The sequence below is a fragment of the Pinus tabuliformis genome, chromosome 4_2, assembly GCF_031772625.1.
Source record: "Pinus tabuliformis cultivar Carrire ecotype Pingquan chromosome 4_2, CPIR1, whole genome shotgun sequence".
Classification (NCBI taxonomy): domain Eukaryota; kingdom Viridiplantae; phylum Streptophyta; class Pinopsida; order Pinales; family Pinaceae; genus Pinus; species Pinus tabuliformis.
This window is the reverse complement of record NC_142304.1, coordinates 812,965,471-812,979,401: the sequence shown is the minus strand read 5'-3', so window position 1 is coordinate 812,979,401 and position 13,931 is coordinate 812,965,471.

The window sequence follows — 13,931 nt, the reverse complement described above, 5'->3', positions numbered from 1 at the left end:
TGTATTGTTACATGATTCAATCAATATAATATACAGATAGTGTGGGGTTTTTAGCGAGATGCTTTCCCCAGGATACATACTGTGTTTATGAGTTTGATTGATGCTTCTATGTGTGCCTGTGGATGTTTCTGCTTCTGTAATTTGATGATCAACGTAGAGGAGATTATGTATTATACATGTTCTGCTTAAATTGTATGATCAGGATAATCTCTGTTGAATATGTGTCATACTATTCAAAATTTCTACATCAACTACAGCACTTCTTTAAGAAGAATTGTCCTGCCTACTAAGTTGAGGAATATGAAATCCCAACTGCTGAACTTTTCGTGAAGCTTTAGGAGGATCTGTGACCAGTAGGGTGATTTTAGGGGATTTTCAGATAGGGGCATTCCTGGATATTTGTACGGGATGTTCCCTGTGCTAAACCCTGAGATCCTAGCAAGATAGGTTATGACATTCACCTGAGTATTAAAAAAGAAAATACAGGATTTGTCATTATTTATCTTCGTCCTAGAGGACACCATGAAGGTTCTAAGTATCTCCTTTATTCTTCAAGCTTCTCTTAGGGATACCTGGTAGAAGAGAATGATATCATCGAAAAATATTTGGTGAGTGATGGCTAGGTAATTACTCCATATCCTCAGGCCCCTAAGCCTAGACCTCATTTTTGATAAAATGGCCCAACCCTTCCGCAAAAATAATGAAGAGAAAGGGATATATTGGATCTCCCTGCCTTAAGCCTCGGGTTGGGTTAAAAGTGGGGGTAGGAGTCCCATTCAACAAGATAGAGATAACAGGGGAGGAGATCATGGCATAAATCCAGTTTATCCATCTTTGATCGAAACCATAGGCTTTGAGGATATCGTTCAGGTAGGCCCAACTTAGCCTATCATAAGCCTTGGATAGGTCCAACTTAGTCATCATTCCTGGGAGCTTTCTCGCCTTTAGAGAGTGCACTATTTCTTGGGAGGTTATGAAGCGTCCAGGATTTGTCTGCCTTCTACAAATCTTGTTTGCTCCAGGGAAATGAGGTTCGACAGAAAGGGGTTTTAGGAATTTTACAATGAGCATAACAATGATTTTGTAAATGACATTACGAAAAGAAATAGGTCAGAACCCTTGTAAATTTTTAGATTTCGAAGTTTCGGGAATAAGAGAAATAAAAGTAGAATTCAAGCTAGGGAATACCTTTTGATTTTGACGTGATTCCTCTACCACCTCTAGAATGTCCCTTCCCATGAATTTCCAGGTGGCTTGAAAGAATTCCGCTATGAACCCATCCAGGCCTAGAGCCTTATTTTTTTGCATTCCATTGACAACCTCTTCTAGCTCTTCCATTGTGGCGGCTCTCATCGGGGCTAGATTCTGATCCCGAGTACCCAGATGGGGAATATTTTGTGTGATTCTTTATATGGATTTCATTCTATTCTCATGTGGCTCAATGAGAAGGTCTTTGAAATGTTTTACAAGAATCTCCTCCATTTCTTCAAATTTCACTCTACGATTCTCCTCCTCATATTTCAAAGAGTAGATTCTCTTGTGTTGCCTGTGTTGAACCATGGCTTTATGGAAAAATCGGGTGTTGTGTTCGCCTTCCCGTAGCCAGTTTACCCTTGAATTCTATTTCCAAAGGATCTCTTCCTGCTTTCTTCTTTCCTCCAGCTGATTTATTAGCAGTCCTTCTTCCTTTATAAGAGTTTTTAGGTCTCCCTTCCTGTATGATTTTTTGCTGCAACTCCATTGTAAATTTATTGATATGGTGTTGAACATTCATAATATGTCCAAACTCTTATTTGTTCCATTTCCTAATTTTATTTTTTAATTCCTTAAGTTTAAGTTGGAAAGTATTCATGCAGTTCCGCCCTTGCTGCTCACTCATGTTCCACCATTCCTCTATTCTTTTTAGGAAGCCCGGGTCTCTTAACTAGAAGGCTTCAAATCTGAAGGGTCAGTTCTTAGGTCGCGCTTTCAAATCTACCTCCAATCTTATCAGCCAATGATTCGAGCCCATACATGGGAGGATTGAGGCTTCCATGAAGATATCTCTACTTATGGCTTTTTCTAAGATTAGATATCTATCCAGGCGTGAAGCAATTTGGTGATTTCCTCCCCTTCTATTATTCCAAGTATGTACTCCATTAATTGTTGGAAGGTCCACTAGGTGGAGTTCTGAAATAAGGTCTCCAAAGGCTTCCATATCAGCGTCCATTCTTCTCATTCCTCCCTTCTTCTCAGCTAGAGAGGTAATCATGTTGAAATCTCCGCCTACTACCCATAGGTCTTCTGGGTATAGGTTTCTCATTTTTGCAAGGTTTTGGAGGAATGCTCCTCTTTCCCCTGGGGTGTGAGGTCTGTAAACCCCTGTAAGCAGCACCCATTCTTTGGATCCAATATTTTGAAACTTGCCTGATAGTATTCTTGGGAGGCTAACCCAATCCTCAAACAAAACCTCTTTGGGGTTCCATATGATCGCTAGCCCTCCCACACTACCATTTGCATCCTGAGCCATGACTTGATACTGGGGTTTAAATTTTTCCAAAATCCCTTTCAGCTTTCTTTCACTAATTTTAGTTTCCTGTATTATCATTATGTTTGGCTTGTCTCTCTTCAGTCTCTCTTTGAGGTACCTCTGTTTGCCTCTGCTATTGAGGCCTCTTATATTCCATGATGTAATGATCATTTCAACAGTTTTGGGGGGTGTTGAAATACCTCTGACAATGGAACTACCCTTCCAGAATTTACTAATAGCTCCCCAACCATCTGTATGGATTCGTTCAATGTTCTTCTTCCCTGCTTCTTTCCTCCTTTTCCTTGAGTTCCTATTTCTTGCCCTTGGCTGACTTGGGAACCTAGATGTTCCAGTTGGACTATGATAGTTGAACCCTGTTTCGCTTTGTATTGTTGGAAGGTTTCCTTATAGAGTTGCTTCTGATCTTCTAGAATGAAGTGTTCATCCATGTGCCTCCATTCTTGCAATAAGCACTTCATCACTTGTTCTTCGACACTGAGGTCCTCCTTCGGGTTATCAATCTCCATTGGGTTCTGCTCTACCATTAGCATAGGAATCTCCTTTCCTTGGGTTTCTACTACCTCCTTTCTCTTTGACTTATTTCCTTCTGGGTCCTTTTTTTGCAGGCTTTCAGTCTCCATGGAAGTGTCGGGGATTATCTCACCCATTTCCTCCTCCTGAAGAACTACAAACCGATTCTGGGCTCGTTGCTCTTTTTCATTTTGGCTTGCTCTCTAGTTTCTTGTCTGTCTCTTATTCCTTTTCCTCCTGTGCACCTCCTAGAATCCTTCCCCATCTTCTCTTGCCATTGTTTCCCCTGTTCTTTTCTTCACGATGAGGTTTTCATTCTGATTTAGCAGGAAGGCTTGGTACAAATGACCATATTCATGGCAACGATGACATCTAAAAGGGATGTGCTCATAGTCGAGGGGTTGCTACCAGATCATCATGGTACTCCAGTTCTATGAAGTCTAGAAGCAGTTCAGTGATGTTCATGTATACACAAATCTTGTTGTAAGAGGTGTACTGGCCTTTTCACGTAGAGTCTTCACTTTGACAAAGGTTCCAATAGAATTACCAATTCCTTCCAAGATTTATGGATCCCAGAAATCCATTGGTAAGGCAAAAAGCCAAACCCAGACTGGAGCTGCCAGTAGCTTTTCCTGGTCTGGGTTATAGAATTCCTCCCAATGTCTGATGAAGAGTCCTGCATTGTTAAAGAAATAGGGCCCATCCTCAAAAACCCTCTCCTTGTCTTCTAGGTTAGAAAAAATCATTGTAAAAAACCCTTTCGCCCCTAGCTTGAGATCAATGTGACCCTTCGGCTGCCACCGTTGTTGAATCCATTTGATCAATTCCTTCTCTGTTGGCCAAGCCCCTATAAATTTGCAAATAAGGGCATGATCCTTCATGTATTTTCAATATTCCTCCAGCTTATTATTTGGTATAACAAATCTTGGTTTCTTAGCCACCCTCTATAGACATTTACCTCCCAGTCTCACTTGCCATTTAGCTCCCAAGACCGGAGGTCCTTTTTCATGGCCTTTGTTGTTGCCAACTGCACTATGTTTGTTGGATTCCCCTATTGCGATATTACGATAGGAGGGATCTCCCCCCCCTTGCCATTCCACTCATGGCCCCTATCAGTAGGTCTGCCGTAAGAAAATGATGCAATCCTTTCTCCGTCTGCTATGCCTACAGGGTTGTGACTGTGGATCCATTGAAACCCTAACTTTTCGCTCTACCATTGTTGAGAGCTGGAAACATATGCCTTCCTATGACTATGATCTCTTAAAGAAAATGAAAAAACAAATAAATTAAAATTAAAAAATATATAAAAATATAAAAATATAAAATAAAATAAAATAAATAATAATAATAAAATATAATAATAAAAAAATAAAAGTGTCGCTTTTTGTATCCTCATAATGTGCTATTATTTCTTCCATAAAAATTTCCCAAGTGACAATTTGTTTATGAGACCAAAGCCATTGATACCATACAAACTGATTGGGTTCCAAATATAAAGTTGTAATGCATACCTTTTGTGTGTTTTGCACATTATGGAGATCGAAATATTGCTCCATCTGTAGTATGCATGTTACAGGATCCTTGCCAACAAACTTCCTCATATTGATCTTTAGAACATGGTGGGTCTTCAATCCAACATTAGAGTCTATGAAATCATGATTAACATTTCTTTTGCTCTCATCAGGAGTTTCCTTTACTACCCTTTCGCCATTAGTAAGAATTTCTTGTAGCAACTTTGTCAAATCTCTCTTCAAATCTTCCATGTTGCCTTTAAGTTTTGGTTCTATACAATCTATATTAGCTTCCATGCCATTCATATTAGCTTCCATGCCTTTCTTTAAACCGTCCATATTAGCTTCTGTGACTCTTTGTGAGAGTGAAATCTGTTGCACTTTGTCTCTTAATTTTGATATATCATGTTGCATTTCTTCCTCTTCTTCATGAGTCATGGTAGAGATTTTAGGTTTCTTACTAGGTGTTTCCATTTTCTTTCTTCGGGGCATCAATTAATGATAATTATGCTTCACTATGTCCTTTGAATTCCTTCAAACTAATTTTTCAAACCAAACTTATGCAAAAAATTAAAAATACTACACACCTTTTTTTCACTTTGTAGGAGGGCGATATTGAATCTGTTATATCTCTGAAATTTTGGATCTCCAAGGTCTGAAAATTCATCCTGTAGTATCCCTATGAGTCCTCGTTCTAACCCTGCAAGTCTGAACAAGGTTGGATTCTATAAGAAAGAGTTATTCCAAATATCCCACGATGACCGAATTATAGACTAGTTTAGTAGAGAGAACTTGAACAAAGTGCCATATGTCATTGTTTCCACTTTAAGACCTGAAAACGATACACCGCAAACTACAGCCTATCCTCTTTCTGTACCCTTTTACTAAATTTCAATCTGATTCTTAGAGAGAAATTTATTTCGATTTTCCCCAGGTCACCTATTTGAGATATAATTCGGGAGCCTGCAAACACCCTCACTTCCTTGGGTCATATCTCTGAAAATATAGTGCGAAGAGCTCTTAAATTCGTACCCAAGGTTCATCACGATTTCCATACAAACGGATTTTAATTTTAGCTTTTGAAACGTCATATAAAAAAATTTATAGTGCAAATTCCACAATGGCTTATTTGAAGGAGTGAAACCCTAGAATCCAAAGCTCCAATACCAATTGTTACGCAACCATCTCACAAAATAGAAGAAAATATAGATCAACGAATTCAAAATCAGCCTCTTCAAGGGGGAAACCTCCTTTACATTACACAAATGAACAATTCTTGGATGATACAAATGACAAGACCTCCTTTCTATATATAGGAGTCTAAGGGGTCACAATATAATCAGAGTCGACATAACAATAATAATGTAAGGGCACAACAATAACAATAGTGGGCTTTTAGGGGGCACAATAATAAAAAAATGGGGACAACATGGGCACAATAATAACAATAAGGGGCTACAATGACAATAATAATAAGGGAATACACTAGTATTATAGGGACCTAACAAATAATATAATGTTGCCATTTTCAAAATATCCATTAGTTTTCTCATCAAAATGTTGTCCCGATTATATGGAGAGAAAGAGCCCGAACATTGCAAATTGCAATGGATTTCTTTAATACACAGTCTACTCAATGATTCAAAGTGTTTGAATTTGGATGTTGTTCTTTCTCATAATTTAAGAGATGCCTTAAAGTTATCCATTTTATCTCCTCGAGGATATGAACATATGGTTTTCATGTGAGATTATATTATGGATATTATAATTACTTTTGTTTTATTTCTTTCAAGAGATGAAATATCTTGAGATTATGAAATATAATATCAATAAATTATTTCAGAGCATGTTTCCTCTTCCAAAAAAATAAAAGAATCTCAAGTTTGAAATGGATATAATGTTTTTTTTGTATCCCCATAGACAAGTACAAGAAAATCAAACATTATTAAATAAAAAGAGCCAGATAGTCAGATAGACCAACAAGGTCTAAGAATCACAAAATTTAAAGATCAAAAACAATAGAAAGAAAAGAAATAACACGTAATAGAAAAACAAACTTTTTCTACCAAGAGTATCATTATTATTGATGGTCTAGATGACACCACTCATGCAAATACACAATCAAAGAAAAATTATGAACAAATGAAAGATATGGGGATTGATACAAATGAAGATGAGAAAATTACTAGTACCTCTCAGCCAACATTGATCGATTTCTCCACTAAAGATAAAGAGTTAGTTGAGCAACAAGAGAAAAATATTGAAATTTCTATTCTAGAGATTTCTCATGAGACTTCCATGAATCCTATTTGTACAAAAATTCCTCTCGCTTATTTTTTAATTAAACCTGTGACTGAGGTTGAAATTTTTCCTAAAATTATTCCATCCTTGACTGAGTATTACGTTAATTCTCAAACTAAGTCAGTTCTGAGAAGAACTAAGAAAAGAAAGTTTATAGTTTTGAAACCATTTTAAGCAATAGGAAATGTTGATGAACATGACGAAGAATATTCAAATTGCCATAGCCTATAAGAACAACCTGCAAAAGATCAAAGGTTTGGAAATTCAAATAGAGAAAATTAAAGCATTTAGTGAAGACAATTAGAAAAACCATTCTGAAATACTTGAAGATGGGTTCACCATTGAAAGAGAAAACTTACATAATCAAATTCAAAATGAATTGAATGATTTACACTCAAGCACTTTGCAGAGATTGAGGACATTTGAAAGGCACATGAAGACCAAAATATAATATTGAAGGAATAATATGATAACAACATTGAAACCACGACCAGAGCAATAAAGAAACCTATTGAAACTCTCATGTCTTAATTAAGTCAAATACATCAAGTAGAAAATATTATGAAGATTTTTAAAGTGCAAGAAATACAAGTTAGTCAAATATTGAGGAAAGACCAGGCTAAGTTTTATAAACAAATGGATAATTTTTTCAGATTTTATCAATATACTTTGGATATTGAAGAGAATTGAATCTTTAGTCGAAGAAGATAAGTACATTAAAGAAAAAATTAGATCAATTCTTGAATGGGAAAGACAACTTCAGCCTAAGAACATTCCTAAAGTCTCTAAAATGGATAAAAGACTAATGTATGCTTCTTTGAATCAATGATAGTTAGAGGCCAAAGAAATCAAAGAATGGATCAAAAGGACCACTAAACATTTCATGTTAGTATGGGAGATGGGAGCATGTTTTATTTAAGAATTTAATTTATGAAGATCCAAACCATTAAAAGAAGTAATATTTCCGTCAGTGAAACATCATCTGAAAGACAATGCTACATATGATCGGAAAGTGATAGGTGACCTTAAAACCTGGACTCAACAAAATTCTCATAGATTTTTGCAGTTTCCCTTTGAGAAAATCACTCTGATTTCTAAATTTAGAATTAAATATTAAAAGAAGAAAATATTTGTTCACCAAAATGTTTGTGTGGCCTAGGCTTACAAGACCTACAGACTGTCAATAGAGTGTGTGGAGATAAACTTCAGTGTCACTGGTTAATGGGAGGTTCTTCAGCTTGGGCCCAACTTTGGAGGGAAAAATACACCCATAATTGGCTCTTGCAAGACCTTGTCTGTATGTCGGGAATAATTAAAGGTTCGGCGATATGTAATTTCGCGTGGGAAAATAGGGTAGTCATACAAAAAAATTGTTTATAGGAGATCAAAAATGGAAGATCGAATTTTTTCTGGGAGGATGCTTCGAAGCAACCACCCAGCTTAAGCAAGGAAGTGTGGCACCCAATTTGAATGATTATTGACAGTCAGGGCCAAATAAAAGTGCACTAGTTCTGGGATTAGGTGACTGGCAATAATAAATGGAGAAGATGGAATCTAAGTATATTTTGGGAGCCTAGTCAAAACAAGGAGGTGTTCCAAGAAATAATAGGAGAATTAAGTAAGAGAAGAATCATTTGTACTGACGAACATCATCAACAGAGATGGGGAAAAAATAAGGCAGAGAGTTTAATCTCAAAGAAGCTAGAATTTATATTGACATTCACCAATATGAGACAACAAATTGAGTATGGACAAGAATATGGCCATCGCCTCAATGGGCCAAAATTAAAATTGTCCTATGGTTGGTCTTACATAGGAAAGTTTTGACATGGGAAAATGTGGTGAAGAGAGGTTTTATTAGGGCCTCATGGTGTTATATTTGCGAATGAAAGGAGGAGACTTTGAATCATTTATTATACACATGTAGTTATACCTCTATCATTTTGGATTAGATGGCTTATATTTTTTAGGAAAATTGATAGAATCAGGGATAATATACAAGGTACTATTAAAATATGCCGAGAGAACTACACTAAAAATGAAGTGGTAAATCTCACCTACTTCCTGGCCGTGATATTTATCATTTGAACTATATGGAAGGAATAGAACATGTGAGTTTTCCATTAAAAAAAAAAGCTCCCTATAGAACGTCTGGTTGAATTAATTCAATTCCAGTTAAAGGAAACAATAATTAGTAAAGGAGTCAAGGTTACTAATTAGCAACAATCACCACAGGAGGAAAGAATCCTAAAATTACTAGAGCTGGATAATCCTCGTATTCAGAAAACTAGAGCCAGGGAACCTTGAATCCAACTGGATTCAACTATCTAGAATCCTCCTCCCCATGGATTCTTCAAGTTGAATCTTGATGATGCTTCAAAAGGAAACCCCACGAATGCAAGCGTTAGAGGAGTTATAAGAGACTAGATAGGGAAAAGTTGTAGGGTATATTTCATTAACTTGGGACATGCTTCTAACAATGCAACTGAATTCCATGCCTTGGAACAAGGGATAGAAATTTTGGTACAAGAAAGGATGGTCAATGTCATGGTAGAGGGGGACACAACGATTTCCATCCAAGCAGTAAGGAATCTGCAATGTGTCTTGCAGGTGAGTAAGGTAATGAGAAACTGGAATCTGGTACAATTAACCCATCTCATCCAATAACGCCTAACTACTGTCATAATAGTGGAATTCAACCTAGTCCAAAGATCAAAGAATGCAGTGGTGGATAGGCTGGCCAATGAAGGGGTGGCCAAATTTCCTATTTATGTGGATGTGGCATGGAAAGAACTCTGGGAGGGATAACTAAAAGATTATTTACATAGTTTGGTGGAAAAAGACAACTCCATGGAAATTGGAATAGAGTAGAACACAAAGGTGGGCCAGGGCTCGGCCAAAGATCCTCCTACTCACACGATTAATTAAACCTTATATTATGGAAGAGAAAGGAATAGAAAATGAGGCATGATATGGGACATGGAAAAATTACATGGACAAGGTGGCAACTAAAGAATGTTAAGTTATGAGCAATTATATCAAGGCTTGTCATGTAGGGTGGTTCATAAATGATAGAAGGAGAACAGGAGGTGGAAGAGCAAGATAATTGCAGAGGATACATATGAGGGGTGACAAATGGTGATGATGAGCCTGTCAAATTCATTAAGGCTAGTGAATGAAAGGGAGGTATGGAGCAAGCTCAAAAGAGATGACAATCCTATTACAGAGAGATTGGAGATCAAAACCATGGCGCTGAAGGTCGCATTGGTAGGTACCGAAAATCATGCAGGACATGGTAGTGTAGCCATAAGGACTTGAAATTCATGGTTGGAAGCCCTTTCATTTGAATTATTCTTGGTAATTGAGCACTATTGTAGTAGTAGGGCACTGATAAGAGGTTGCTTTCGAGTCAGAGAGGGCAGGTGAGTTGAGGATGTGTAGAGTAAGATACTCGGTGGGAAGGCTAAGGGGGAGAGCCGGAGTGGATGCATAGGGGGAGGGTTGTTTTAAATACACCTGCCTGGAAACAAATTCAAGGATTGGAGCTAAGGATTTTCTCTTTATTATCCTACCGAAAGGAAAATAAGGAGTGGAGGTTTGGGAAAATGAAGTCTGCGAGCATAGGAATTTTATCCCTGATAGAAAAATTAAGGAGGAGGTGGACTAGATCATTGACACGAGTGAAACTAGGACCCACACGAACTGCTACCACAAAACCCTGAAAACTATTTGGCATGTGAAGACCCTGATAGGAAAGCTGCAAGCAGAGGGCTTTGAGGGAAGGGCCAAAGTCTAGAATGATATTTTAAGTCAAATTAGGGCTATCAATCATCGACTTGGAGGGATTGAATCTATTTTGAAGACGTGGTTAAATATTGAGAAGTTGCAGGATGGTTGTATAAGCGACCTGCACAACATGTTCAATATTTATCTGAAGTATATACATAACATTGACATTAATCTGGGGGAAGTGAAACGGGAACTAGCATGTGTTTGGAAGTTTAAGGTAGGAGAGGTGGTAGGCTCTAGCATCCCCAAGGCTATGACTCAAGCGGTGGCTCCTACGAAAGATCCAACAGGAAATGTTCCTGTAGAATGAGGTTCATGAAAGAAACAACCTTATTTGTTTGGTTTACTATGAAAGGAGATTACTTAGATATAAGTTTTCGTATGCAGTTTAGTAGTTTTTTTTCTTAATTTTAGGTTTGTAAAATAGGTATGCCACCTAGAAAGACATAATAAGGATTTTAATAGTAATAGTAATTAATTTAATTTTAACAAGAGCCAAAAGAACTTAATTTTTTTTTTGATATAGGTTGTACAAGACAATTTATTTCTGCAGCTTGTCTAGTTTCCAATATAGCAGACCAAATGCAACAATGTATTGTGATTTTCTCGAAGCAATATAAATATTTTCTAATGAATTACAATATATATATATATATATATATATATATATCAAAATTCAACATCAATGTGCCAAGTTAATATGAATCATTTTCATCCTATCCACTTCTGAGCAATTTCTCAAGTATTCTCATATTGGGATAACTATATCAAGATAAATGCACTGCATCTGCTCAGCATGGAGAATAAAGACTCTAATGAGGAGGAGGAAGTTTGAACGACCTACCAGCTTTTTTGAGAGAAAATCCTTTAGAATTTTTCTTTTGTCAGAGAAAATCTTTCAAATTTTTTGATTTTAGACAATTAAACAAACTTTTATTATTTTTATTAGTATTTATATGACCTCTTACGTTGGAGTAACAGCCCATGATTGGATGAAGCTCAAGACTTACTTTTCAATCAATTTTTGAAGTGAAATTTTTTTGAAGACCAAAAATCATACTTGAATGTGTATTGAGCTATGAGATTGGTTTCATGTGATCACTTTAATTTCTTAATGGATGTATCTAGTGCTCAATTCTTAACTATATTCATGTTTATCTTTGGCTCAATATTAGGATATTTTTTAAAACACTTCTTAGGATATGTTACATTTTATTTTCTTTTTCAAAACAAACTATTATATGTTTTGTGATTACATATCTATTTGATATTGAAGCCTCATATTCAAACTATAGTGCATTAAATTTTTCTCATTTTCGAGATAGGTTCTTTTCAAGTAATTTATTTCTGACATTACATGCAATTATAATTTTGGTGAAACAATTAAAAAAAAATGTTACAATGGTATGGAATTTAATTGTTCCTCCTCTTTCTTCCTAAGTGTAACATATGATATGTTTTTCATTTTAGAATAATGTTGAAAAGAAAAAGGTGGTGAAATCGATAAACCATGTAATGATTTCACTCTTGATATAGTTGTAAATGTCAAACCCTACCTCTCTTTATCTCCAATATCCATAGTAGCTCATTAAAAATTCATCCACTATGGTTTGTGTATAGTCAAGGCCCGTGCCATTTTTAAAGGCGTTTGTATAAGATTCCTTCTAACTGTAGGTGTTATCAGCACAATGTTTGGACAATTTCTATCAAATGGAACACTTGTGTACTTTTAAAAATAATTTTAGTGAATAGTAGAAGTTGAGGCGACTTTGAGTCGGGCATATAGAAGATATCTTCAATATATCCAAGTGCACCATTAACCAACCTAGCTTCAACCCAAAAATTACGTGTCAACAGGACACACTTTCCATGAAATAACAACACTTCATGCTCTAACACATCATCATCACTGTCAATTATTTTTGTTATTCTAGTGTGTTCTGCAACACACTTTGCAATTGGACAATTTAATGATTTGAGCATCTTCTGGTTGTGCAATTTGACCAAATTATTCATTACAAACAAGTGATCTGAAGAGTCAAATAAACTCTTTTCCTATGGACGTAATAAATTGTCTACATGTGACATGAGAAGATCCCAATCATGTAGAAAAGGTTTTACATTTCTGATATTAGTTAAAATATTTTGAAAAGAGGCTTGTCTTGGCTCATCTCCTTGTTGCCTAATTTTTTTATTATCTAAAGTCGCAATAATATTGAATCTTTTCCAAAATACTTTCCCCATTGTTTTACCTGCATACAAAGGTTTATCCTTATTAGGAGGTAGTTGGCCAAGGTCACCCATGACAATCATAAATTTACCACCAAAATGAGAAGCCTTGTTATTAGGAAAGGCTTCTCGCAAATGTGAATCTATCTGTATGAACAACCTTAGACCTATAAATCTCATTTCATCAATCAAATAATATCAAATGTGCCTCATTTATTTTTGAAACACTGTTATATCCTGGGCATTCAATGGTTTCATATCTTTTATAGGATTTTTTAAAGAAAAGTGTATTGTTTTTCCATGTATATTAAAAGCAACTATACTAGTTGGAGTGAGCAATAAAAGTGGAATTCTATCATATGTTGTAGAAGAAAAAATAGAATGAGAACTATAATGAATAACAAAAGACTTGCCAGTTCCATTTATTCCTTGAATAATCATTTTCAAAGGATCATTGTTTCCACCATCAACAAAGTGGTATAAAACAATTTCAAAAGTAGCTTGTTTCTCCAATAAAGAGGAAGGCGACACAATTGTCTCCCCAATTGAGTTTCCATTACCACACCCATAAATTAGGAATATTATATTAAATGAATAGCCTATTCTACAATATCATTTGAAGCCATTGTTTCCTACCAATTATAATGAATATCACAATCCCTTCTACCAAGATTATCAAGGTAAAAAATGTTATCATTGTTTGGAGGGATAATTTGGGAAAGAACCTGCCACTCTTCAGAACCTCGATCAACATTATCTTCATGAACAAGGGACTCAACATCTTCTTCATTACTCTCATTTGGAAAAGGAGCTCAATCAACATGCCATGCACGATATCTTAAATTCCTCCTATTATCAACAACATTTTAACTTAAAATTATTATATTTGAAGCAATGTCACGAAATGGCTTGTACAAAAGCAACTCAGTCCAGCAAAATGTTTCAAACTCTTTTGACTCCTCATTCAGAATAGCATAAAACTACAGCCACATATGAATAATAGAATGCACGTCTTGTGGTCTCCATGGCTCCTACCTACATTTGGCATTAAAACTCCTTAA